Here is a 27,628-nt window from a genome sequence, read left to right as displayed (position 1 = left end):
AAATCATATCAAGCACCTTTTCTGACCACAACACTATGAGTTTAGAAATCAATTACAGGGGAAAAATATAAAAAACACAAACACATGGAAGCTAGACAATACATTACTAAATAACCAAGAGATCACTGAAGAAATCAAAGAGGAAATCAAAAAATACCTAGAGACAAATTACAACAAAAACACGATGATCCAAAACCTATGGAATGCAGCAAAAGCAGTTCTAAAAGGGAAGTTTATAGCAATACAAGCCTACATCATGAAACAAGAAAAATCTCAAATAAACAATCTAACGTTACACTTAAAGGAACTAGAGAAAGAAGAACAAACAAAACCCACAGTTAGTAGAAGGAAAGAAATTATGAAGATCAGACAGAAATAAATGAAATAGAAACAAAGAAAACAATAGCAAAGGTCAATAAAACTAACAGCTGGTTTGTTGAGAAGATAAACAAAATTGATAACCCATTAGCCAGACTCATCAAGAAAAAGAGGGAGAGGACTCAAATCAATAAATTAGAAATGAAAAAGGAGAAGTTACAACAGACACCACAGAAATACAAAGCATCCTAAGAGACTACTACAAGCAACATTATGCCAATAAAATGGACAACCTGGAAGAAATGGACAAATTCTTAGAAAGGTATAACCTTCTGAGACTGAATCAGGAAGAGATAGAAAATATGAACAGACCAATCACAAGCAATGAAACTGAAACTGTGATTAAAAATCTTCCAACAAACAGAAGTCCAGGACCAGATGGCTTCACAGGTGAATTCTAACAAACATTTAGAGAATAGCTAACACCCATCCTTCTCAAACTCTTCCAAAAAATTGCAGAGGAAGGAACACTCCCAATCTCATTCTATGAGGCCACCATCACCCTGATACCAAAACCAGACAAAGATACTAAAATAAAGAAAATTACAGACCAATATCACTGATGAATATAGATGCAAAAATCCTCAACAAAAAACTAGAAAACAGAATCCAACAACACACTAAAAGGATCATACACCATAATCAAGTGGGATTTATCCCAGGGATGCAAGGATTCTTCAATATATGCAAATCAATCAATGTGATACACCATATTAACAAACTGAAAAATAAAAACCATATGATCATCTCAATAGATGCAGAGAAAACTTCTGACAAAATTCAACACCCATTTATGACAAAAACTCTCCAGAAAGTGGGCATAGAGGGAAACTACTTCAACATAATAAAGGCCATATATGACAAACCCACAGCAAACATCATTCTCAATAGTGAAAAACTGAAAGCATTTCCTCTAAGATCGGGAACAAGACAAGGATGTCCACTCTCGTCACTATTATTCAGCATAGTTTTGAAAGTCCTAGGCATGGCAATCAGAGAAGAAAAAGAAATAAAAGGAATACAAAATGGAAAAGTAGAAGTAAAACTGTCACTGTTTGCAGATGACATAATACTATACATAGAGAATCCTAAAGATGCCATCAGAAAACTACTAGAGCTAATCAATGAATTTGGTAAAGTAGCAGGATATAAAATTAATGCACAGAAATCTCCTGCATTTCTATATATTAATGATGAAAAATCTGAAAGAGAAATTAAGGAAACACTCCCATTTACCACTGCAACAAAAAGAATAAAATACCTAGGAATAAACCTACCTAGGGAGACAAAAGACCTGTATGCAGATAACTATAAGACACTGATGAAAGAAATTAAAGATGATACAAACAGATAGATAGATTTACATGTTTTGGACTGGAAGAATCAACATTTTGAAAATGACTATAAAAGCAATCTACAGATTTAGTGCAATCCCTATCAAATTACCAATGGCATTTTTTATGGAACTAGAACAAAAAATCTTAAAATTGTATGGAGACACAAAAGACCCTGAATAGCCAAAGCAATCTTGAGAAAGAGAAATGGAGCTGGAGGAATCAGGCTCCCAGTCTTCAGACTATACTACAAAGCTACAGTGTTGTGCCAGTGGTACTGGCACAAAAACAGAAATATAGATCAATGGAACAGGATAGAAAGCCCAGAGATAAACCCACGCACATATGGTCACCTTATCTTTGATAAAGGAGGCAAGAATATACAGTGGAGAAAAGACAACCTCTTCAATAAGTGGTGCTGGGAAAACTGGACAGCTACATATAAAAGAATGAAATTAGAACACTCCTTAACACCGTACACAAAAATAAACTCAAAATGGATTTGAGACCTAAATGTAAGACCGGGCACTACAAAACTCTTAAAGGAAAACATAGGAAGAACACTCTTTGACATAAATCACAGCAAGATCTTTTTTGATCCACCTCCTTGAGTAATGGAAATAAAAACAAAAATAAACAAATGGGACCTAATGAAACTTAAAAGCTTTTGCACAGCAAGGGAAACCATAAACAAGACAAAAAGACAACCCTCAGAATGGGAGAAAATATTTACAAAAGAATCATCGGACAAAGGATTAATCTCCAAAATATATAAATAGCTCATGCATCTCAATATCAAAAAAACAAAGAACCCAATCCAAAAATGGGCAGAAGCCTTAAATAGACATTTCTCCAAAGAGGACATACAGATAGCCAAGAAGCACATGAAAAGCTGCTCAACATCACTAATTATTAGAGAAATGCAAATCAAAACTACAATGAGGTATCACCTTACACCAGTTAGAATGGGCATCATCAGAAAATCTACAAACAACAAATGCTGGAGAGGGTGTGGAGAAAAGGGAACCCTCTTGCACTGTTGGTGGGAATGTAAATTGATACAGCCACTATGGAGAACAGTATGGAGGTTCCTTAAAAAACTAAAAGTAGAATTACCATATGACCCAGCAATCCCACTACTGGGCATATACCCAGAGAAAACCATAATTCAAAAGGCACATGCACCCTAATGTTCATTGCAGCATTATTTACAATAGCCAGGTCATGGAAGCAACCTAAATGCCCATCGACAGATGAATGGATAAAGAAGATGTGGTACATATATATACAGGAATATTACTCAGCTATAAAAAGGAACGAAATTGGGTCATTTGTATAGACGTGAATGGATCTAGAGACTGTCGTACAGAGGGAAGTAAGCCAGAAAGAGAAAAACAAGTATCGTATATTAACGCATATATGTGGAACCTACAAAAATGGTACAGATGAACCCGTTTGCAGGGCAGAAATAGAGACACAGATGTAGAGAACAAATGTATGGACACCAAGGGGGGAAGTGGCGGGGGAGGTGGTGGTGTGATGATTTGGGAGATTGGGACTGGCATATATACACTAATATGTATAAAATTGATAACTAATAAGAATCTGATGTATAAAAGATAAAATAAAATTAGGAAATTCAAAAGAAAAAAGTCAATTATTTTTTGACAGCTAAACATTTTAGTACTGTTAGACTGGCATGAAAAAAGAACCTCAATCAGGCAGGGGCAAGGGAGTGGGGAGCACCTAACGGAATGATCAGAGAAAGAGATTTTTTAAAAAGTTGCTTTAGGAGAATGCAAAAAATAAAGTCTGGTAGAGGGATGTGGAAAAATCTGAAGTGATTATATAATGAGAAGGAGAGTCTTGAAATGTTTTCCAATCCTAAATCCTGAGAAAACAGCATAAACCCCTCATTATTTTAAGAAACTATTGAAGAGTTCCTCCTTGCCCCCCTAGGGTGCAAATTTTTACAGCCTTCGACATTGTCGTATTATATTTGATGGAGATATTGACCATGAGTACTGTTGCAAGCAAGCCCTGTAATATCCCAAGATACTGGAACAAATCCTATCAGTGGGAGAGAGGAAATGAGTCACCGAGGAGGTGTTCATTACAGCCAGCCTGGAGAAACCCTTATCTTGGCGACAATAGAGTTTATGACAACCCACTCAGCCCCAATGTAGGAGACAGGTGGTATAGAGGAATCTCCCCTTCTCCACATTTCCTGGGCAATCTATTGTCTATATATGTGACAAGCTCTGCCAGCTACAAAGCCTCAGGTGATTTGCTTAGGAAGCACAATGGAAGTTATGTCACAGAATTTTAAATTGAAAAGTCTGTACATGATTAGCTCTCTTCTTCATCCTTCAGTACATTCATCCCAGGGTTTATCCCCTCCATGAACCCTGCCCTAAACCAGCCCCTCCTTTGTAATAGCATTTCTCTCATTGTATGGAAATTATTTGTTCGTGGGCCAGGATGCAACTCTCAAGAACAGGGATGTGACTTAATCTCTATCTTGGGCACTTGGCACTTGGGTGGTGCTCAAAACGTGTTTGCTGGACCAAACTCAATATATTAAAATCTCTAGGACAGTGCTTGACACATAGAAGATACACAATATATGTTAGCTTCCATTTTCTATATTTTCTGAATAACTTACGCATATGTAGAGGTGTGAAAAGATTGTATAATAGCAGGTACTATAATTCATTTTTGAGGGGGTTGTCTTCAAAAACATTACCTTGATAAGCAAATTGGGGTGAAAAGTAAGACCCTAAGAACATTTATTAGTAGGATGGAAGCATAGAACATATACAGGCATACCTTGAAGATACTGTGGGTTCGGTTCCAGACCACCACAATAAAGCAAATATCACAATAAAGCAAGTCACAGAATTTTTTTGTTTCCCAGTGCATATAAAAGTTATGTTTACACTACACTATAGTCTATTAAGTATGCAATTGCATTATGTCTATTATGTACAAACCTAATTAGAAAATACTTTATTGCTAAAACATGCTAACCGGCATCTGAGCATTTAGCAAGTCATAATCTTTTTGCTGGTGGAGGGTCTTGCCTCAATACCTATGGCAGTTGACTGATCAGGGTAGTGGCTGCTGAAGGCTGGGGCTGCTGTGGCAATTTCTTAAAATAAGAAAGAATGAATTTTGCCACACTGATTGACTCTTCCTTTCATCAATCATTTCTCTGTAGCATGTAATGCTGCTTGATAGTATTTTACCCACAGTAAATCTTCTTTCAAAATTGCAATCAATTGTCTTAAACTCTGCCACTGCTTTGTCAGCTAAGTTTATGTAATATTCTGAATCTTTTGTTGTCATTTCAACAATCTTCATAACATCATCTCCAAGAGCAGATTCCATGTTAAGAAACTACTTTCTTTGCTCATCCATAAGAAGCAACTGCTCATCCATGTAAGTTTTATCATGAAGTTGCAACAGTTCAGTCACATCTTCAGGCTCCACTTCTAATTCTAGTTCTCGTGCTATTTTCACCACATATGCAGTTACTTCCTTCACTGAAGTCTTGAACTTCTCGAAGTCATCCATAAAGTTTGGAATCAACTTCTTTCAAACTTCTGTTAATGTTGATATTTTGACCTCTTCCCATGGATCACAAATATTCTTAATGGCATCTAGAATGGTGAATCCTTTCCAGAAGATTTTCAACTTACTTTGCCCAGATCCATATATATGGCAGCTATAGCCTTATGAAATGTATTTCTTAAGTAATAAGACTTGAATGTTAAAATTACTTCTTTTTTTAACTTTTTATTTTATATTGGAGTATAGCTGATTATCAATGTGTTAGTTTCAGTTGTACAGCAAAGTGATTCAGTTATACATATACATGTATCTATTCTTTTTCAAATTCTTTTCCCATTTAGGTTGTTACATAATATTGAGCAGAGTTCCCTGTGCTCAATGGGCTACAGAATGGATTTTGTGTTAGCAGGCATGAAAACATCATCTATCTCATTGTACATCTCCAGCAAAGCTCTTGGGTGACCAGGTGCATTGTCAATAAGAAGTAATATTTTGAAAGGAATCTTTTTTTCTGAGCAGTAGTTTTCAACAGTGGGCTTAAATATTCAGTAAACCACGCTGTAAACAGATGTGCTGTCGTCCAGGGTTTGTTGTTTCGTTTATGGAGGAGAGGCAGTGTAGATTTAATATAATTCTTAAGGGCCCTAGGAGTTTTTGAATGATAAATGAGTATTAGCTTCAACTTAAAGTCACCAGCTATATTAACCCCTAACAAAAGTCAGCCTGTCCTTTGAAGCTTTGAAGGCAGGCATTGACTTCTCCTCTGTAGCTATGAAAGTCCTAGGTGGCATCTTCTTCCAATAGAAGGCTGTTTTGTCTACATTGAAAATCTGTTGTTTGGTGTAGCCACCTTTATAAACTATCTTAGCTAGATCTTCTGGATAATTTGCTGCAGCTTCTATATCAGTACTTGTTGCTTCACCTTGCACTTTAATGTTATGAAGACAGCTTCTTTCCTTAAACTTCATGAACCAACCTCTGCTAGCTTCAAACTTTTCTTCTGCAGCTTCCTCACCTCTTTCAGCCTTTGGAGGATTGAAGAGATTAGGGCCTTGCTCTGGATTAGGCTTTGACTTAGGGAAATGTTGTGACTGGTTTGATCTTCTACCCAAATTACTAAAATTTTCTCCATATCCGCGATAAGGCAGTTTCTCTTTCTTATCATTTATGTGTTCACTGGAGACGCACTTTTAACTTCCCTTAAGAACTTTTCCTTTGCATTCACAATTTAGCTAACTGTTTGGTGCAGGAGGCCCAGCTTTCAGCCTATCTCAGCTTTCGACATGCCTTCCTCACTAAACTTAATCACTTCTAGCTTTTGGTATAAAGTGAGAGATGTGTGACTTTTCCTTTCACTTGAATATCTAGAGGTCATTGTAGGATTATTAATTGGTCTAATTTCAATATTGTTATGTCTCAGGGAATAAGGAACCCTGAGGAGAGGGAGAGAGATGGGGAAACAGTGGGTCTGTGTAGTAGCCAGACACACACAGTATTTACTAAGTGCACTGTCTTATATGGGTACAGTTTGTGGTGCCACAAAACGATTACAATAGTAACATCAAAGATCGCTGATCACAGATAACCATAACAAATATAATAATAATTTGAAAGTTTGAAATATTGCAAGAATTACCAAAATGTGGCAGAGACATGAAGTGAGCAATAGCTGTTGGAAAAATTGCACCAATAGATTAGCTCAAGGCAGGGTTGCCACAAACATCCAATCTGTAAAAAAAAAAAAAAAAAAAAAACTGCAAAGCTCAATAAAACAAAGTATGACTGTATCCAAATATTTCTGCTTCTGAGCAATAAACATGAAATTTAGTGGAGGGGAGCAGAAAAGAGAAGTGACAAATCTATGTCCCTGCGTAACAATAACCCAGATCAAGATATAAAACATCTCCATCACCCCAGAAAATTCCCTCCTGCTCCTTTCCATCCAATCCTCCCATCAAAGCAACAACTATTCTGACTTCTAATATCATAGATTAATTTCGCCTTTCTTTGAAACTTTGTATGAAAAAAATCATATAATATGTATTCTGTTGTGTCTGTATTTTTTCACTTGACGTAATGTTTTGTGATTCTTCCATATTGTTACCTGTATTAATAATTTGTTCTTTATAATGCTGAGTAGCATTCCATTGCATGAATATAGCACAGGTTATTTATTATTATGATTACTCATTCTTGGCTGATGGACATTTTAGCTATTTCCAACTTCTGACTAAAGTTGCTATAAGCTATAAGTTGCTATAAGCATTCTTAGTCTCTTGGGAAACACACGTTTTCATTCCATCACTAGGAGAGGGCTTGCTGGGTCATGGAATAAGTGTATGGTTAAGTTCATTAGAAAGTGTCAGTCTTTTAATACACTAAGTCCCCTATATACAAACCTTCGAGTTACGAACTCTCAAAGATGCGAACGTGCATTCACATGTCCAACCACATAAATTAGTTCATGTGTCTGGCGTACATTGTCACGTGCGTGCATCCTCTACAAGTGGTTGCACTTTTGTGTACTTTACTGTACACAAAAGTGCAATATACTGTATAGAGTATAGTAGAACAGTATCTTTATTTCTTGCCTGTTCACTTGATGCCAGCCCCTGTATGCCAGCTGTTGTACTATACTACTGTACTTTTCAAGGTACTGTACTGTAAGATTTAAAAATGTTTTCTTTATTTTTTGTTTGTTTGTTTTTTATGTATTATTTGTGTGAATAGTATAAACCTGTTACAGTACAGTACTACATAGCCGATTGTGTTATTTGGGTACCTAGGCTAACTTTGTTGGACTTATGAAGAAATTGGACTTATGAATGCACTCTCAGAATGGAACTCGTTCGTATGTAGGGGAGTTAACTGTATTTTCTTCTTAATTCAAAAAGTAAGATAGTCATTTCCTGTGCTGTAACATCACTCAGGAGTACGGGATTAAAGACTACCCAAAGAAAATGACTCAGACCTTAATGAGAAGAGAATTCACATGTGGGACAATCTGTATTCTTTTCTGGGCTCCTTATTATCTCTAAAAGAATGGCATTGATGTGCAGGATTCCTGAGGCAAATAATGGATTTGGAGGGAGACAGGGAACGTAGCTGTCTGTTAGTGGGTTTGGCATCAGAAACTCAGGTTCTCACCGGGCTCTGCTTCTTATTAACTGGGGGTCTTTAGGTAGATACTTAGTCTCAAGAATATCTTCCTACTAATAAAATCAGATATGAATTGTACAACTACCATAGGAAAGTTTGAACATTAAATGAGATAATGAATGCAAAGAGTTTTGCACAGTGCTTGGTACATAGTAAGAAGTTAATAAATATCAGATTTTTAAAAAATGAACACTTTCTAAAATGTATTCTGGGTGAGAAGGTGATGCTCTAATGAACATAGTCAATCCTTAATGTGGCTGGCATGATGTGGATGGCGGTTTCCCTCCTTGTGGGATCTCCAAACAACTGAAATACTTCACCATCACAAAAAATTTCAAACATAAAACAAAGTGAAAGACTTTTACAAAGGTGATATACTTCTACCTGCATGCTCATAACTTAGATTCTATAATTAGCATTTTACTATACTTGCTTTACCATATAGCTATACATTTACACATCTCCCAATTTACCCATCAGTCCATGGGGGTTTTTTGGATGCATTTCAAAGTAGTTTGCAGACATCAGTACACTTCCCTCTAAATACTTCAACATACATATCACTTACTAAAGTTTAATATTTATTTACATTTTTAAAAATTTTGAGGTAAAATTTACATGCAACGAAATGCACAAATACCTAGTATACATTTGCAGAGTTTTGACAAGTACATACAAATGTATAAATCAAACCCTTATAAAGCTATAGAACATTTCCATCACCTGGAAAGTCCCTTGTGTCCCTTCCTGATCAATTCCTACCCCATGCATAGGCAAGAGCTGTTCCGATATTTTTTAATCAAAGATTAATTTTGAATTCCGGAATTTCTATCAATGGAATTAAAGAGTATGTATTCTTTTGTGCATGACTTCTTCAACTCAATAAACTGTTGCAATTCATCCATGTTGTTTTGTATATCAGTAATTTATTCCTTTTTATTGTTCCCTTTTAGTGTTCCATAGAATGAATATATCATAGTTTATCCATTCTATTGATAGATACCTGAATGTTTTCAGTTTTTGTTTTAATAATAAAGCTGCTATGAACATTTTCACGTAAGTCATTTTGTGGGCATATGTTTTAATTTCTCTTGGATAAATACCTAGGAATTACTGAGCCATAGAATAGGTAGTTGTTTAGTTTTATAAGGAATCTTCCAAACTTCTTCCCATAGAGGGTAAATTATTTTACATTCACACCAATAATGTATGAGAAGGGAGAAAGCTTTTGCTACTTCCAAAGGGGTTCCTCTATCTATACGTGTGAATTTTTTTGTCTGGAGACATGGCTGATGACTTCAGGAACATGAGTATGGGATACAGAGTCAAGTCCACTACCACCATCATCCTGGACTTCAAGGAGTAGGTCAGTTGTATAAGGAATCCTAGGACCAGCATGAGTTCCAATCAAACCATACAGAGTGTTCAAGTGATTAGAGAACAGGAGACCCTGGGGTCACTAGTAGGGAAGTGTCTCATGGTGAATCATGATACCTGTGCCCATGGGCAGGTAAATACACTTTGTCCCTTCTTGGTAATCCTTGAAGATAAGGATGGTCAAACAAAATAATATCGTATCTGGAGAAACTCGGGTCTTTTGAAGATTTAAAAGGAGAGGAATGACAGGTTAATGCCAAGAAACAGCAAGTGGGCATCAAATTTAAGCCTCCATGTCAAGGTGTAGAGTCAAATAGAGGTAATTTTTTTGGAAAAGGCCATCAGTTGTTTTTCCAGAGAAAACACAAGTTCTTTGTTTATTTTTCTTTCTAATATAGACCATATGCTAGCTGAAAAACTTCTTCACACCTCTTTGAATGATGTCCCTTGTCCAACAATTCCTTAAACGCTCTTTAGATAAGAATTTTATGGCCATTCTTCATGGGGTTCGGCTTTAAAATTGATAAATCTATGGTTTTATTGCAATGTCTTGCCTTTGTTTCCTTTTTATATGACAAAATTTATAATATGCAAGTTTGCTGTTTGTCTACTTCCTTTTATGCACACATCAAATGAGCAAATATATGGCCATGACACAGATGGTCATGGAACTGGTTCAATGTTTATGAGTATAGCAACCTGAGAGCCTTTTATCTGAAATAACCCTAGGAATGCCTGGACACAGTAGACAGAAGGTGTTCAACTGGCTACTTGAGGATATATGCTTCCAAAATCAAAGTGTTTGAAAAGGAACCAGAATTACAGAATGTCAAGGCCAGAGGAGAATTTGGTGGTCATCACTCCCTCCTCCTCATTTTGTAAGGAAGATAGTGGAATCAAAGCAGGGATAAGCCTGACTTCTGCACTCATGGTTCATTGGAGACTGTGTACAGCTGAGATTTTGTTTCTGGTGAAGGAGAAATAATCTCCAGTTCAAATTCAAGTGGGCTTATTGAAAGGACAGAGAAACATCTAGCAGAAACAAAGCATGGCTAGGTCTTGTGGACACTCTGGGGAAATGAGAAGCCATTAGTGGTTGATGCAGCCATTGACTCTGAGGTCACATGATCTGTGGTTCCCTTTGGACGTCTTTTGCTTCTTCCTTTAGCTTGGCGTTCTTTGTATACTCCTCAACACATAACTGAACATGGCTCCCCCAGCCCCAATGCTACCGGACCCTTTAAGGTCAAATTTTAAAAGTCGGAAATGGCTTGCTCTTTATAACATGTCTGTTGGAGTGACAGTTGAAAACCCCAACACCTTGACTCCTGGTTTAGTGATTTATGCTGAATTTTCTTTCCTGAATGTGAGCACAGATGGTGGGAGAGTTTAGACTCAGATTCCTCATTGCTAAGTCAGGAATAGTAATAGTTCTACCCTGCAGGGTTTTGTGATGATTAAATCCATTTAACACATGTAAAATGCATAGAACAATGCCCAGAAAGTATGAAATTAGTGTTATCTAATGTATTAGCTGGTATTCTTCTGTTGTCCCACACTCACCATCCCTACCACTTGCCCCTTGATCCACTCTCCAAGCATCTCTGTCTTGCTTTGTGCCACTGGAGTCTTGCCCCCTTCAAGATGCATGCTCTGGGGTCCCTTGCTTGCAGGCTCTCGGGTCTGGCCAATGGGAGGCACCAGATGGAGCCTGGAAGATGAGAAGAGAGTGGGGGTCAGTATTCTTCCCCTCTCCCTCCTTGCTCTGGTACTGAGATTTTGGCAGTAGCGGCATCTTTCCATCATTTCAGTGACCCCTCTTCCACAGTCCCAATTGTCAGTAGGTCTGTGTAGCAGTATTTACCTGTTTCTTTGTCTCCCAACAAGGAAGGTGCAGAAGACATTCTCTTCACCAAGGCATTAAGACATGCATGGATGAGAAGAGCACCGGCGCCCAGGAAAAGGCCTTGTGGTGTGTATCTTCTGCAGGCTTGGAGGTAATGGTGGGAGACAGTGGCATGGATTTGGCTTCCAACATCCATGATGTTGGTGGGAACAACAGGATTGTGGAGGAACACAGGACAGGTGGTGGCACTTAACCATCAAGAGACAAGCTGGGAGTAACTACATTCCTTGAGGGGCAGGGATGTGTGGTGGTGATTAATCATCATGTGAGGTCCCAAGGAGTGAAATAGACAAGAAATCTACTACATAAAGGTTTGATTTACATAATTAGAAAAAAATCTGGTTTGAGGTAACAGCAATGTAACTGAGTCACCGTAGTGGAATTTGTGACCTCGCTTCCTTTTCTTAGACTTGGAACTCCTTGACTGAGAGGAGACTGAGTCTCTTTGAGAAAGACTGAATCCTGCAAAGCAGCCACAAGTGTATGCTGTAAATCTTCCTCCAGGCCTTCTGCAGAGGGACCGGAAGCCATTTCCTGGGGTAACTGAGGAAAGGGAAATACCCAGACCTTCTGGGATTTATTCGATTCTGGCTTTGAGTAATGCAAACATATGGAGGCCCGTAGTGGCCATGAAAACACACCACTCACATCTCCAGCTGCAGAAAACATAACTAGTCAGCAGCCCCAACAAATGTGCTCTGAATCCAGAGCTCTCTGACATCTTCCCAGGGTGAGGATTAGCTTGTGAAGAGAAAACCTCGTACCACTTCCCTCCAACAGAACACTCATGATGAATCATGAGAATGTAAACTGCTTTCCTGTGGTAACTCTGACTTTTTTTCCATAGTCTCTTTTGCTTCTGCATATTAACTTATTTATGTTAAAAAGAGAATAAATCATTAGACTCCCATGAGTTTCTTTTATTGAATCTTGCAGTATGATAGAATGATGCCAGGTTCAAGGTATTCTTGTCTACTCTATATCATGCAATTCATTCTTCTGCAGGACTCATCTGGTGCCAATATCTGTGTATAGCTGCTCACCTTAATAGAGCATACTAATTAGATGAGAAAGAAACCGACCCAACACAGCCTGTTCAGTGTACAGGCAACCCTTCCCCATGGTCTAGTACTTGTCACCACTCCAAGGTCCTTTTTATTCCATATTTGCTTCATTTCCTAGTGCTGCATAACAAATTACCACAGACTTCAAACTTAAGCAAAAACTGTTTATTATCTCATAGTTTCAATGGGTCAAAAGTCCAGGAATGGGTTAGCTGGCTCCTCTGCTTAGGGTACCATGGGCTAAAATTAGGTTGTCATCCATGTGTTGTTTCTTTCTGGAGGTTCTGGGAAAGAATTCATTCCCAAGATCACTTAGGTTGCCAGCTGAGTTCAGTTCCTTGTGATTATGGGACTGAGGTCTCCATTTTCATGCTGGCCATCATCCAGGGGCCTCTCTCAGCTCCTAGAAGCCTCCCATATCCTTTGCCACATGCCTTCTCCATCCAGCAAAGAAGGGACAAAGAAGCTGTGCAGAGAGGTGACCTCAAAATTCCCTGTGGGCGTTTCATGTAAATACTTTACCAAGGATTGAGCTGTATCTGCACAGGAAAAGACTAACTGAGGTTAAACAGAGAATGGCTACTACAAGGTTGAGTATAGCTCAGAGATATTTGAGGTCCAGCAGGGTTGGTAAATAAATGATGGAGTTCCTGCCCATCCAGGGTGTGGGGAGATCTCATTAATACCTCATTAGCACACTAGGTATTCAGCTGAGACACCAGAAAGTCTGTACCTTAGGAATAAGTGCCATGCTTCAGAATAAGACCTATTCTAGACCAGCCTTAGCAAAGCCTAAAATAACATTCTGCTAAATAATACACAAAAAAAAGAAAAAAGAAATCACAAAAAACTGAAAAATACTTCAAACTTAATGAAAATAAAAACACAATATACTAAAGTTTGTGGGATCACCTAAAGAGGTACCTAGAGGAAAATATACAGCTTTAAATGTTTATATTAAAGAAGAAAGCTTGAAAATCAATGATGTAGATTTCCATCTTAAGAACCTAGAAAAAGACAAGCAAATTACACACAAAGTAAGTGGGACAAAAGAAATAATAAAGAGCAGAAATCAATGAAATTGAAAATAAACAATAGAAAGATTAACAAAGCCAAAAGTTGATTTTTGGAAAAGATTAATAAAACTGATAAACACTTAGCCAACTAATCAAGAATTTAAAAGATGATATATTCTATATACATTAAAAGGATACAAATTATAATGAACAACTTTATGCCCATAAATACAACTTAGATAACATGGGCAAATCTCTTGAAAAATGCAATTCACCAAAACTGACCAAAAGAAAGAGGTAATAATTTCCCTCTATATATGAAAGAAATCACATTCATAATAATTAAAGAAAAAAACTGAAACAAAGCAAAATCCAAGCCCAGATGATTTCTTATTGAATTCTTTCATTTATTTAAGGAATAAATAATACAAATATTACATAAATTATTTCAGAGAATAGAGAAAGAAGAAACTTCCTAACTCTTTTTTTTTTTTTTTTTTTTGGCTGTGTTGGGTCTTTGTTGATGCAGGTGGGCTTTCTCTAGTTGCGGCAAGCGGGGGCCACTCTTCGTTGCAGTCCGCGGGCTTCTCATTGTGGTGGCTTCTCTTGTTGTGGACACAGGCTCTAGGCACGTGGGCTTCAGTAGTTGTGGCACGGGGGCTCAGCAGTTGTGACGCTAGAGCACAGGCTCAGTAGTCGTGGCACATGGGCTTAGTTGCTCTGTGGCATGTGGGATCTTCCCGGACCAGGGCTTGAACCCGTATCTCCTGCATTGGCAGAAGGATTCCCAACTACTGCACCACCAGGGAAGCCCCCAACTCATTTTTGAAGCAAGCATAAACCTAATGCCAAAACCTGAGAAAGATTTTACAAGAAAAAAATTACATACAACTATTTCTCATACACAAAGACACAAGAAATCATCTACAAATATTAGCAAATCAAAAGCAGACATATATGAGGTATAATATTTACATCCTGACCAAGTCTGGTTTATCCATGATTGCAAAGTTTGTTCAACATTTGAAAACTAATCAGTATTATTCACTCTATTAATAGAATGAAGAAAAATTATACAAGTTATTTAAATAGATGTGGAAAACATTCAACAAAACTGAAATTCATGGATACTTTTAAAAAGAAACAAACCCTTGCCAACTAGGAATAGGATGAACTTTCTTCAACCTGACAAAATGCATCTATAAAGAACATACAATGTTAAAAAAAAAAAAAGAACATACAGCTAATACTATGGTTAAAGATGAAATGCTGCATTCTTTCCACCAAAGATAGGGAGGAATGTAAGGATGTCTGCTCTCATCACATCTATTCAATATTATTCTGGGGATCTTAGCCAATGTAATAAGGAAAAAAAGAGGAATAAAAAGAAATGAAGTGTGGAAATGAAGAAATAAAACTCTCTGCAGAAAACATGTATGTAGAAAATTCTAAGAAATCTTAAAATCACTAGTATTAATTTTTTAGTTTATCATGGTCACAGGATTCAAAGTTTACATACAAAAAATAAAAATTCTCAACAACTGAAGAGATATAACATGTAGAAAAAATGGAAATTCCCAACTAGTACGCTTTATTGTTATTGTTCATGTACGTTACTGTTTTCCTAATACTGTCTGCACTAAATGAATACATGCATGTACTTAATATAATATATATTTTCCAAGGCACATAAAGACCTGGACTGGAGCAGTCTTCAAACAAGTATCTCATTGTTTCTGCACCACAGAATGATCCTCGGGTAGGTGATAAAAGGGTGCCAGGAGAAGGGCAGACCAGCTGATGGGGCTCTCACAATCACCAGAAAAGGCAGGCTAATCTGCTTGCCTATACAAGCAGATTTGATATGGCTCCGTTATTCTCCCCCAAATATTCATGACTTGGGTCGAATATACTGCTTTCCACAGGTTGGTAAAAGGCAATCTGTAAGACTGTCATGCTCTCCAATGACTAGTTTATCCAACCAGATTGCTACCGAAGACTGTACCAATAAGCTTAAGAAATGAAAACAGCTAAGACCCAGAACTCTAGATAAAATCTTCATTCTGATTTTTAAAATAACACCAACTCAGTGTCGAGCGATGCAGAGGGCAGGCGCCAGAAGAGAAGACGTTATTAGTCTTTATACTTCTCATAGATTCCCAATTTTCCTGTCGCTTCACCCCAGAGTGGCCCCCTTCGCCTCTCCCTTCCGAATCCCTCCGCGCGACCGGGCGCTCTTTCTCCTCGAGTACTTCCGCTCTGCGCTCTGCCCGGCTCCCCGAGAGCTCAGGCCCACAGCTGCGCCCGAATAGGCCGGCCAGGCCCTGCGAGGGGCGCTGCGACGCCGCCGAAAGATGGGCGGCGAACAGGCAGGGCAGCTCCGGTAGCGCCAGCAGCCCGTCTGGCCCTGCGCGGGACCCTCTAGCGCCTCTAGTGGTAGCCACTGTGGTTCTTACCGGGCCCTGGGCCCAGGCTCAGGCTGGAGGGCAATGGAGACTTCCCGGTGCCTGGGCAGCTGCAACCTGATACTAACCTTGCTGGCAAACCGCGCTGGCCCACGCTGCCTGGGACAGGATTTTAATTTACACCCCGAGTTGGGTAAATCATCATCCCCAGGAAGCTGAACCCCAGAATGGAGAAACAGACCGTGCCAGGACAGGTGTCCTACCTCCTGAACCCGATGGGCAGGAATTATATCCTCTCCCTGAGGCCCAACAGGCTCCTGCTGCCCTCACGCCTGCGAGTCTTCTCCTTCGAGGAGGAGAGAGACCTCCTGCAGGATCACCCTTATTTACCCAGAGACTGCAACTATATGGGCTTTGTGGAAGGCTCCCAGGAGTCTGAAGCCACGCTAAGTACATGCCTGGGGGGCCTCAGAGGCATTCTGAAGATGGATGACTGGGTTTTCCAAATTGAGCCCATCAAAGACGCCTCCAGCTTCGAGTACATCTTTTATCTCCTAAAGGATGAGGATTTTATCACTAATGCCTGTGGCTTAACCGATGAAGAAATAGAACAGCAGATCACCAGACGTGAGAGACCAGAGGTGCTGGAATATACTAGCAGACATAACCACAGAAAGTGTATGGAATTGCTCCTCGTATTTGATCCGAAGAGGTTTGTGTTCAGGGGATATAATCTAACCCGTATCACTTTTGAAGGACTTCTCATGGCAGGTTTTATGGACTCTCAATTTCAGGCACTGAATCTACGGATACATCGAGCAGCTATTCAAATGTGGATTGAGAGTGAGGAAATAAATACTAGTGAAAAACAATTGCTAAATGTTCTGCATTGTTTTTCAACGTATAGAAGAGATGCCCAGTATCCTCAAATTCAAACAGATTGGTCACACTTATTTGTAAAAGATTCTTTTGGTGATGCACGTGGGAGGGGCTGGATTGGAGGTGTTTGTGATAAGTATCATGGTGCATCAACTAGTATTCTTGGAACTGAAAACATGGTTTCTTCTGCTTCTGTGTCTACACATGAACTGGGACATGCTGTGGGAATGAGGCATGACTCAGGACTCTTGTCGGTGTAAGGGAGGCAGTCCTAGGTGCATCGTGGGTCTTGGGCATAATGGGTTTAGTAGCTGTAGTTTTATCAATTATTTAGACTTAATATATAAAATAGCTGATTGTCTGAATAATATACCAGAGATAACATTTTTAGGGAAGAGATGTGGAGACAAAGTTGTGGGCAAAGGAGAGGAATGTGACTGTAGCTCAAAAGAGGGCTGTAAAAACAATGAATGTTGCCAGCCAGATTGTAAACTGAAACATGATGCCAACTGTAGTGTTGGACTTAGCTGTCATAAGTGTCAGTTACATCCATCTGGATATGTATGTAGGCAGGAAGAAAATGCATGTGACCTTGCAGAGTACTGCGATGGGAATTCAAGTCTCTGCCCAGATGATTCTTTTTTTTTTTTTTTTTTTGTAAGGTTTTGCTTATTAGGGTCTTGCTGAGGAGGGAGCTTTCAAAATTAGTTGGGATTTGATCCTTTTTTTTTTTTTAATTAACACTGATACATTTTTTTAAATTAATTAATTAATTTTTTTGGCTGTGTTGGGTCTCTGTTTCTGTGCGAGGGCTTTCTCCAGTTGTGGCAAGCGGGGGCCTCTCCTCATCGTGGTGTGCTGGCCTCTCACTATCGCAGCCTCTCTTGTTGCAGAGCACAGGCTCCAGACGTGCAGGCTCAGTAGTTGTGGCTCATGGGCCTAGTTGCTCTGCGGCATGTGGGATCTTCCCAGACCAGGGCTTGAACCCGTGTCCCCTGCATTAGCAGGCAGATTCTCAACCACTGCACCACCAGGGAAGCCCCCCCCCCCCCAGATGATTCTTATAAGCAGGATGGAACTACACGTAGAGCCGCCTTTGCCTCTCCCCTCCCGTCCTGCATACACATGTGCCTCTTTCCACCCTCACTATGAAATGACTCTTGGCTTCTTACTCTTCCTGGCCTATTAAAAATCAGGAGGCTGTTTTGTTGTAGACTGTGTGTTGTGCCAGATGTCAAGCCTGCGTTAGACCCTGCCTTAGGGGAGCATTTCTTTACGTTATATTGCAGAGAAAAGCTCCCTAGAGCAACTCCGATGTTGTCACGGTTGTATGTTTAAGTTTAAACCCAGATTTTCCATATTCCAAATTCTAAATCCAAGGAAGACAGAGCAGGTCAAATAAAGAATACAAATATTGAGAGTACAGTTTACTAACTTTTGTTTCGTCTTGGAGAAGTGACTATTGTATGGGATATGTATCATCTGATACAAATTATTTGTTGCCATTTGAAAATGCAAAATAAAATGGACGTCTCATCATTTAGGAATGGGTATATTTTGCTCATAATTTTATAGCATCATATATCCAATTTAACATTTACAAGATAGCTTTCTGCTTTTAGGTTGTCTGCAGTGAAAGACTTTTCTCTCCAGAGAGTGGTGTTTTCTTATTCGGATCATTTAACTTTAAACTGCTTGTACTGGCACATTGGTGTGCTGGGCCAGTTCCTGGGCCCTCTGGTGGACAGGGCTGGGTCCCCATGCACCTGTGAGCTCAGGGGGTCTTAAGGTAGCAGGCCTGCTGGTGGGTGGGGCTATGTCCTCACCCAGCTAGTTGCTTGGCCTGAGGTGTCCCAGTACTGGTGCCCACAATAAGGTGGACAGGGTTGGGTCCCAGAGCTAATAAGCTGGAGGGAGGATTCCAAAATGGTGCTTGCCAGCTCCAGTGTCCTCGGGGTTGAACGAGCTCCCAAAGGTCTGCCACCAGTGTCTATGCCCCTAGGATGAGCTCCAGTTGCCTCCTGTGTCTCCGGGATGCTCTCTGAGATTAGCAGGTAGGTCTGATCCAGGCTTATTTCAAATTACTGCTTCTCCCCTGGGTCCCTGAGTGTGTGAGAGTTTGTGTGCACCCTTTGAGAGTGAATTATCTATTTCCCACAGCCCTCTGGCTCTCCCAAAAGTAAGACACACTGGCCTTCAAAGCCAAATGTTCTGGGGGCTTGTCTTCCTGGTGCAAGACCCCCCAGACTGGGGAGCCCGATATGGGGCTCAGACTCCTTGCTCCTTGGGGAAAACTTCTGCAATTGTAATTATCCTCCTATTTGTGGGTCACCCACCCAGAGATATGGGTCTTGACTATACTGCATCTCTGCCCTTCCTACCTGTCTCATTATGGTTCCTTTTTTATATCTTTAGTTGTAGAAGATCTTTTCTGCTAGTCTTCAGGTCTTTCTCATCAATAATTGCTCTGTAAATAGTTGTAATTTTGGTGTGCCCATGGGAGAAGGTGAGCTCAGGGTCTTCCTACTCGGCCATTGTGGCCATGCTCCTCTAAAATAAATTTTGTCATTACACAAAATCTCAGTAGGGAACCTTAGGTCTCGTTCTCCTAAAGAGAATATAATGGTAAATAAGAACTGAAACTCAGAGAAAAGCTTGTATGTTCATACTTCTTTATGCCATTTTTTACCCTGGTATCAACTGCTAAAAGAGGATCTTTCTTGAGGGAGTAGTTTGAGAAAAAAAGTGAAGTAAAACTACAGCTTTTTTTTTTTTTTTTTAGTTGAAGTATAGTTGATTTACAGTGTTGTGTTAGTTTCTGGTATACAGCACAGTGATTCAGATATATATATATATATATATATATATATATATATATATATATATATATATATATATATTCTTTTTCAGATGCTTTTACCTTATAGGTTATTACAAAATACTGAGTAGAGTTCCCTATACAGTAGGAGCTTATTGGTTATCTATTTTATATATAGGAATGTGATATGTTAATCCCAAACTCCTAATTTATCCCTCTAAAACTACAGCTTTTTTACTTCAGAGTTGTTGGTCTAGCTATAAAGAATATTTCTAGTAGTGCCCTATGGTGTTACCTGGTATGGAATCAACTTCAGGGAACGTTGGTGTCCATGGGATAAAAATGCATTGGACCATGGTTAAACTACCTGCTCATGTTTTGCTAATTCTCTCTTGTCTTTGTCTACTTTGTCTGCATTCTTCTCTCATTAAAGGCCCAGTTTTTAGCAGTGACAGGAGAAAATGAAATTGCCCCTTCACACCCAAAAAGGTTCTGAACTCAGGGATACCTGTGAGTCCAGGTGCCGCTTCTTCCAGCCTAGGGAGTCCAAACATTTTGATATCTCACATAGATTCTGTCTCCTCCTGCTCCTCTTCCTTTTCTTCTTCTATCATGGGGACAGCAATACCCCCAACTTGCAGACAATATCTACTGCTGTAGCTACTGCTTGACAAGCAAGTTACACAAATATTGTTTGTCAACAGGAAGAAAATGATCCTCTGCATGGAAACCTTTCCCTTTCTGGAGTCTCTTGGTGCAGCCCCGTGAGGGGCCTGGGAGAGTGTCTGAGCAACTTTATCTCTCCTTTAGGGCTTGGGTTATAGCCCACAGATTTGGCAAAGGTGATGTCTCTCCCTTGCTCCCGAGAATAAAAGGTAGCTCATGTAGGAAGATCATGTAGGAGCCCAATATTAACCACGAGACTCACAATAAACCAGAGGAAGACAGTACTCTGCTTAGGGCTGCTTTATATTCATTGTTCATCTTTCCTTTGGGGGACCTTTGAGATAGGAGAAATGATCAAGACTGACAGGCTCCTAAAGTGCACAACTCACAAAGGGCCTATTTTCACCACAGACTGCACAGGAATATCTGCTCAGCTCTCGGGCGAGGACGGATGATGGAGTTTGTGCACTCTCTGTCATAGGGTCAAACAGAAACTGTCTTTACAACTGGTATGGTGCTTTTAAAAACAAGCTTTAAGGGTTAATGGTTTTAACCCGATGTGGCTATTGCTTTCTGTATTTTGTAAATTTCTCCATTCAAAATCTAGATTGATATTGTCCAACTTTGATTTCCTTAAAAGATGGTGCTACAGCCAAGACTGAATAACAATGGCTGGATATGCTCTACCTCCTGAAAAAAACTAAAGAAGCAGAAAACATACATGAAATGACCCTTTTTGAGATACTGGACATCAGGCAAAGAAGGACAATCATCCCTGAGAAATGGAAAAAATGATTTGAACCCTAGTATTATGCCCAACTTACTGCCTTGAGAGAGTTTCCAAGCCAGGTACAGTGGGCCCCTTTGAACTGAGCAGATTGAGCTGACAGTCTAGGAAGGTCAAAGCAGGTGTAATCCATAGGACAGAATGCCAGGAAGAGAGAGCTACAGGAAGAAAATCATAAAGAACTCCAGAGGATTTCCCTCCAATGTCCAGCAGGGTACTGATCAACACATCCATGTGAGGAAACTACCCAAGGTCAAGGTAAAATTATTTTAGAGAGAACAGTACTTGCCACTCACAAAGTGCTGGGAAGAGACCTGTTCCCAACAGTCACAGTGAAACAACTTATCATTGACAGGAGATGGGGAAGGTCTTGCCTCAGAAGCTATAAATATTTATACCTAGACAGCACTATTCTGGACCATCCGAAAAATCATAAAATTAAAACCTGAAAGGATCAAACTGTTTTTAAGTACCTTAACTACATTGCCAAACAAAACTTAAAATTTATAGGAAGATAAAACTATTCAGCAACAAAGTAAATGCACCATTCAAAACTACTTGGCACTCAAAGAAAAAGGAAAATAGGACCCATGATCATTTGGAACTGACCCAGATTGGCACAGATGTTAGAATTAGCAGAGAAGGACATTACAACTGTTATTATAGCTATATTCCATAATTCAAAACATTAAATAGACAAGTGAAAGGTATAAAAGAGACCCAAATCTAACTTTTAGGAAAGAAAACTAGAATGTACAAGATGGAAAATTCCTCAGTAGTATTAAGAGCAGATCAGACAATTCAGAAGAAAAAATTAGTGAATATGAGGCATAAGCAAAAGATTTTATCCAAAAGGAAACACTGAAAGAAGAACGCAATTTAAAAACAAGCATCAGTAAACTGTGGGACAACTTCAACTGAGCTAAAATATGGATAATTAGAGTCCACAAAGGAGGAGGAAGGGGGACAGAAAACTATTTGAAGAAATAATAACTGAAAACTTTCTAAGCATAACAAAAACTGTGAATCCACTGATCCAAGAATTGAACATACTCAAGCACTATAAACATAAATAAATTACATAAAGGAACATCATAATTAAACTGCTAAAAAATAAGATGAAGAGCAAATTTTAAAAATCAGCCAGAGAAAAAAGATATACTACCTACAAAGAAAAGAAAGATAACATCCAATTTCTTGTCAGAAACAATGGAAGCAATAAGACAGTGGACTCATATCTTTAAGCACTCAAAGACAAAAACCTGTCAACCTAGAATTCTAGACCCAGCAAAACTATCTTTAAAAAAATGCAGGTGAAAGAAAGATGTATTCAGACATGCAAAAGTTGAAATAATTAATCACCAGCAGATATGTACTACAAGAATGTTAAAGGATGACTTTTGAGCAGAAGGAAAATAATACCAGATGGATATTGGATCCACACAAAAGAATGAAGAGCACCAGAAATGGTAATTACATAGGAAAATATATACATTTGTTTTCTTATTATTTAAATCTCTTTAAAAGATAATTGACTGTTTAAACAACAACAATAATAATAATATATTGTGGGGTTTATGACATTTGTAAAAATAAAATACATACAGCAATAGCATAAAGGCCGATGGTGGGGCTGATATATGGAAGTATACTATTCTAAGGTTCTTGTACTGTGTGTAAAGAAACATATCACCAGAAGGTAGAATGTGATAAATTAAGGCTATATACTACAAACCTTAACACAACCACTAAAGTAACAAAGAGTTATAACTAGTAACCAAAAAAGATAAAATGGAATCATAAAAAACACTAGCTTAATTTAAAGGGAGGCAGAAAAAGAGGGAGAAAGGGACAAATCAAAAACTAATAGCAAGCTGGTCCAGTGGTTAGGACTCCACACTTTCACTGCTGGGGGCCTGGGTTCGATCCCTGGTCAGGGAACTAAGATCCTACAAGCTGCCCGGCATAGCCAAAACAAAAAAGCAAACAACAACAGCCAAAACTAATAGCAAGCTAATAGACTTGAACCTAGCCCTTTCAATAATCATATTAAATGTTAATGGTCAAAACATCTATTAAAAGGCAGAGATTGTCAGATTTTATTTTTAAAAAAGCAATACTCAACTATATGTAGCTTACAAGAAACACACTTTAAATATAGAGATACAAATATATTAAGGGATGGAAAAGGTATACTCTGCTAACAGTAGTCGAAAAGACATTGGAGTGGCTATATTAATATCAGATATAACATATTTCAGAGTAAACTATATTACCAGAGTAAAGAAGGTTGTTTCATATTAATAAAGAGATCAGTTCATCAAGAGGACATAATAGTCCCACACATTTATGCACCTGATAACAGCTTCAAAACACATGATGCAAAAATTGATAGAGCTGCAAGAAGAAGTAGACAAATTCACATTATAATCAGAGATTGCACTACCCCTCTCTCAATAATTTATAGAACAAGGAGGTAGAATATCAAGTATATAGTAGACTTGAACAACACTATCAATCAACTCTACCTGATCGACATCTATAGAATACTCCACCCAACAATAGCACATTCTTCTCAAGTGCACACATAACATTTACCAAGATAGACATATTCAAAGCCACAAAACAAGTCTCAACAAATTCAGAAGGATTCAAGTCATAAAAGTATGTTCTCTGACAATAATTGAATTAAATTAGAAATCAACAGAAAGATCCCTGGAAAATCTCCAAATATTTATAAAATATAATAATTATCCATGACTCAAAGAAGAAATCAAAAAGAAATTTGGAATGTCCAGCTGCCACGTGTCAGAGTAGTCAATTGGGATAAGACAAAGTGAAACTAACAAGTCTTTATTTACTTACATGGTAGTGTAGACAGGGGGCAAAAGACAATGGTACTCAGCTCCCTGGAATTCTTTTGGTCAGTCTGGGCTACTAAAACAAAAATATCATAGTCTGGTTGGTTTATAAACAACCCAAATTTATTTCTCACAGGTAAGGAGTCTGAGCAGTCCAAGATCAAGTCTCTGTCAGATTGGTGAGAGCCTGCTTCCTAGTTCATAGTTGACAATCTTCTTGCTGTTTTCTCACATGACAGAGGGGCAAGGGAACTCTCTGGGGTTGCTTTTCTGACCACTAACCCCATTCATGAGGGATCCATCCTTATGATCTAATTACCTCCCATAGGCCCCCATCTCCAAATACAATCACACCGAGGATTAAGTTTCAACATAAAAATGTTGGAGGGACACAAACATTCAGTATATAGCACTAGTGTTCCATTCCCCCCCACCCCCCAGAATGGCTCCAGGAGAGGGTCAGATGACAAATGGTGCAGGTGGGAGGGAGTGGGGAATCTTCTCTGCCCAGGAGCCCTGAACAAAAGACTCCTACCTTTTTATGGGCTCGGGGACCTTGGGGGAAAGAAGAAAGAGAAAGGACAGGAGAGGGGGAAGGGCCAGAAGTGGAAAAGTACTGAGTCAAAGTGGAGAGAAGTGCCTCAGTCTAGGCCCCAGTAAGAAGTCCTTTGAATGCAGAGGGCTATGAATGCAGATATGCGTAAGATTACGGCTGGCCCAGGAGGGCCTGAGTCCTTGACTGCACCTCCCTGCAGAGAACTGCAATGCACTGACTATGTACCGACTCTAGTGAGGCCTGCCAGGCAAAACCTTGTAGCTGACTATGGTCAGGCCTGAAAAACCACACCTAAGATTTTGGCCTAGAGCTGGGCTCCTCAAGGAATTATTCTGAGCTGAATGCAGTGAAAACACAACATATTACAATGTGAGGGATGTTGCTAAAGCAGGAATAGGGAAGAATTTATAGCTCTAAATGCCTATGTCAGAAAAGAAGAAATAGTCTCAAATTAATTACCTCAGTTTCCATCTTAAGAAAGTAGAAAAGAAGAGCAATTTAAGACCAAACTAAGCAGACAAAAGTGTATCATAAAGATCAAAATGTAAATCAATGAAATACAAAACAAAAACTGTAGACAAAAGCAATGAAACTAAGACCTTGATAAATGGAATGTTTATAAATGGAATGGAATATTTATAAATGGAATATTTCCTGCCATATCAATAAACAAAGGATGTCACAGGCACCAATGATTGCCTCCCTCCAACATGAGCTGGTGAGCCCTGAGGAAACTCAGGATGTGAAAATACCAGCCCCAGATAGCTAAGGTGCATATCAAAGGAATGATTTCAGTGAGCCCAGACTCTTGCATCTTCCCATATATAGAAAAGCGCTAAATTCCCTCACTTGAGATAGCTGGTTTTCTTTATATAACAATAATCTTTTGACGCTCTCAATTACCTGCTCTTTGTTGCAAAACTCCTATATATCCTGGCTCCTCCCCTCGCCTGCTCGGAGCAGTTTCTCAGAGCTATCTGAAACGCTGTCTCCTGGACTGCAGTCCTCATTTTGCCCCAAATAAAACTTAACTCACAGCTCTCACGTTGTGCGCATATTTTTTTTTTAAGTCGACAGTTATGGCGACCATGAAGGGACCCAGACACATCTCTCCTTCGCCTGAACTCTGTGAGGAACCGGAGCCTTAGTACCAGCAGAGGCCCCTTGCGCCCATCCACCTCCTCGAAGAGTCAACGAATTTGGGTAAGTTTCTCCTGGTTCTCGGGTCTCCCGTGTTGGTTGATGATGCTGAGGTTTATTTGGCAGCGTAGCAGGTACCTAACTTCTCCCGGTTGAAAGGTACAGGGTCGGGGGGCTGGTTGAAAGATACCAGGGAAATATCCACCCAGTCGAAAGATACTGGCGGGGGGAGGGGGGGGGCTGGTTGAAAGATACCAGGGTTTGCTCAGTTGCAGGAGACTGAGTGGTCTGCGCTGAGTGGTTAGGTAAGAGGCTGATCTGATGCATTTCCTCAATTCGGCTGCCTTAATAGAATTTGGATAAAAGTGAAAATCTTACATGAGAGCTTTGCTCCCAAGAAAAGAGACAAGACTCCTCCTGGCCGGTTCTGGCTTTCTCAGGCGACTGAGAAATTTACGGGAGTGGTGGAGGCAGAGTCCTCATGCCGTGCAGTGATCCCATAGGGAAACCTACTCATTAATGAAAAGGCTTCCTCATCCAAGGGTCATGCATAAGAATTGGCCATTCAGTGATCCGAGCACCTTAGACCACCGAAGGGAGAAACTGAGACACGTAAGAGGGCTGAAATGACTCTGGGGTGACGCCTAGAGGAGCTAAGCTCACAAGCAGCGCACTGGCCCACCACACAATTTCACTAGTAAATTTTATCCCTGACAAATTCAACTTAAAATGAGAGATAGAATCTCTCAAACACAGAAACAAGGGGCATCAGAAAACCAACCTCCGACTAAAACCCCAGCCAGGTTCATGTACAACACATACAGAGCTCATGCTTACAAGTACCTAGTTAATTGGGGAAATTATACTAAAAGAGAGCTCAACCTAAATGGCCAAATTGGGGTTCTTCGATATTCCAAAAATTGCTATTTTTGCGTGCACGGTTAGAAAAAAAAAAAAAAAGCTGGTCGTAAGATCAAACAGACTGAATGGAATGCTTACTTTGATTGGTATCTAGAAGCTTCTAAAAGAGGAAATGATAGAGTAACTTTCTGAAACTATGTCAGAACTAAAAAAGGCTGCTAGCGCTCTGTCTCTGACTCCTCCATCTCTCCCTCTGCGCCTCCCACAAACCCTTTTCTATCAGAAGTGCCTGACCCAGGCGCTCTTCTTCTCTCCAACTCTTCACTTCCTGCTGCTCCCTCTTCCCCAGCATAGGAGGATTAAAAAAAAAAAAAAAAATTCAGAGTGATTATAGCTCCCTTTAAGAAGAAACCTGTTACAGGGAGACGTGAACCGTCCTTGGTGCTTACTTACACACCCTGGACTTAGAGCCTTGGCTAAGGAATTTCCAGATCCAAGTCAGGATCCATTGGGATTTGCTAAGGAATTTGAGTTAACCATCCAGACCTACGAGCCTCTACATCAATTAGTATTTACTTAATTGGAAATTAAAGGAAATCTCACAGTAAAAATGATGATGTTCTTTTTATTGTGTACACAGTTAAATTAAGTTTAAAAAGCTGGCTTGATAAAAGTATCTTTTCAGAATTTTGACTTTAAACAAAGGTCTTCTAAGGGGAAACTTGCATTTCTCTTCCTGTGTCTTTGAGATGTAAATGTTCTACCTGATCTTCCTAGGATGTTCTGTGTGAATGTGTGCACAAGTGTTTTGGAAACTTGGCCTCTGCTGTGCTATTTCTTGAGAGTAA

At 39.4% G+C, this 27,628-nt stretch overlaps 1 pseudogene across 1 annotated transcript; it reads left to right on the top strand.

Annotated features, from left to right (window-relative positions):
• The first annotated feature begins 7,541 nt into the window (after nucleotides 1-7,541).
• LOC309659865 (disintegrin and metalloproteinase domain-containing protein 30 pseudogene) lies at nucleotides 7,542-17,457 on the top strand (annotated as a pseudogene). The gene has a single exon. The product of its transcript is annotated as a disintegrin and metalloproteinase domain-containing protein 30 pseudogene (transcript).
• The last annotated feature ends 10,171 nt before the right edge of the window (nucleotides 17,458-27,628 follow it).

This window comes from Balaenoptera physalus (genome assembly GCF_965194825.1).
Source record: "Balaenoptera physalus genome assembly, chromosome: 1".
Classification (NCBI taxonomy): domain Eukaryota; kingdom Metazoa; phylum Chordata; class Mammalia; order Artiodactyla; family Balaenopteridae; genus Balaenoptera; species Balaenoptera physalus.
This window is presented reverse-complemented; position numbering and strand designations above follow the sequence as displayed.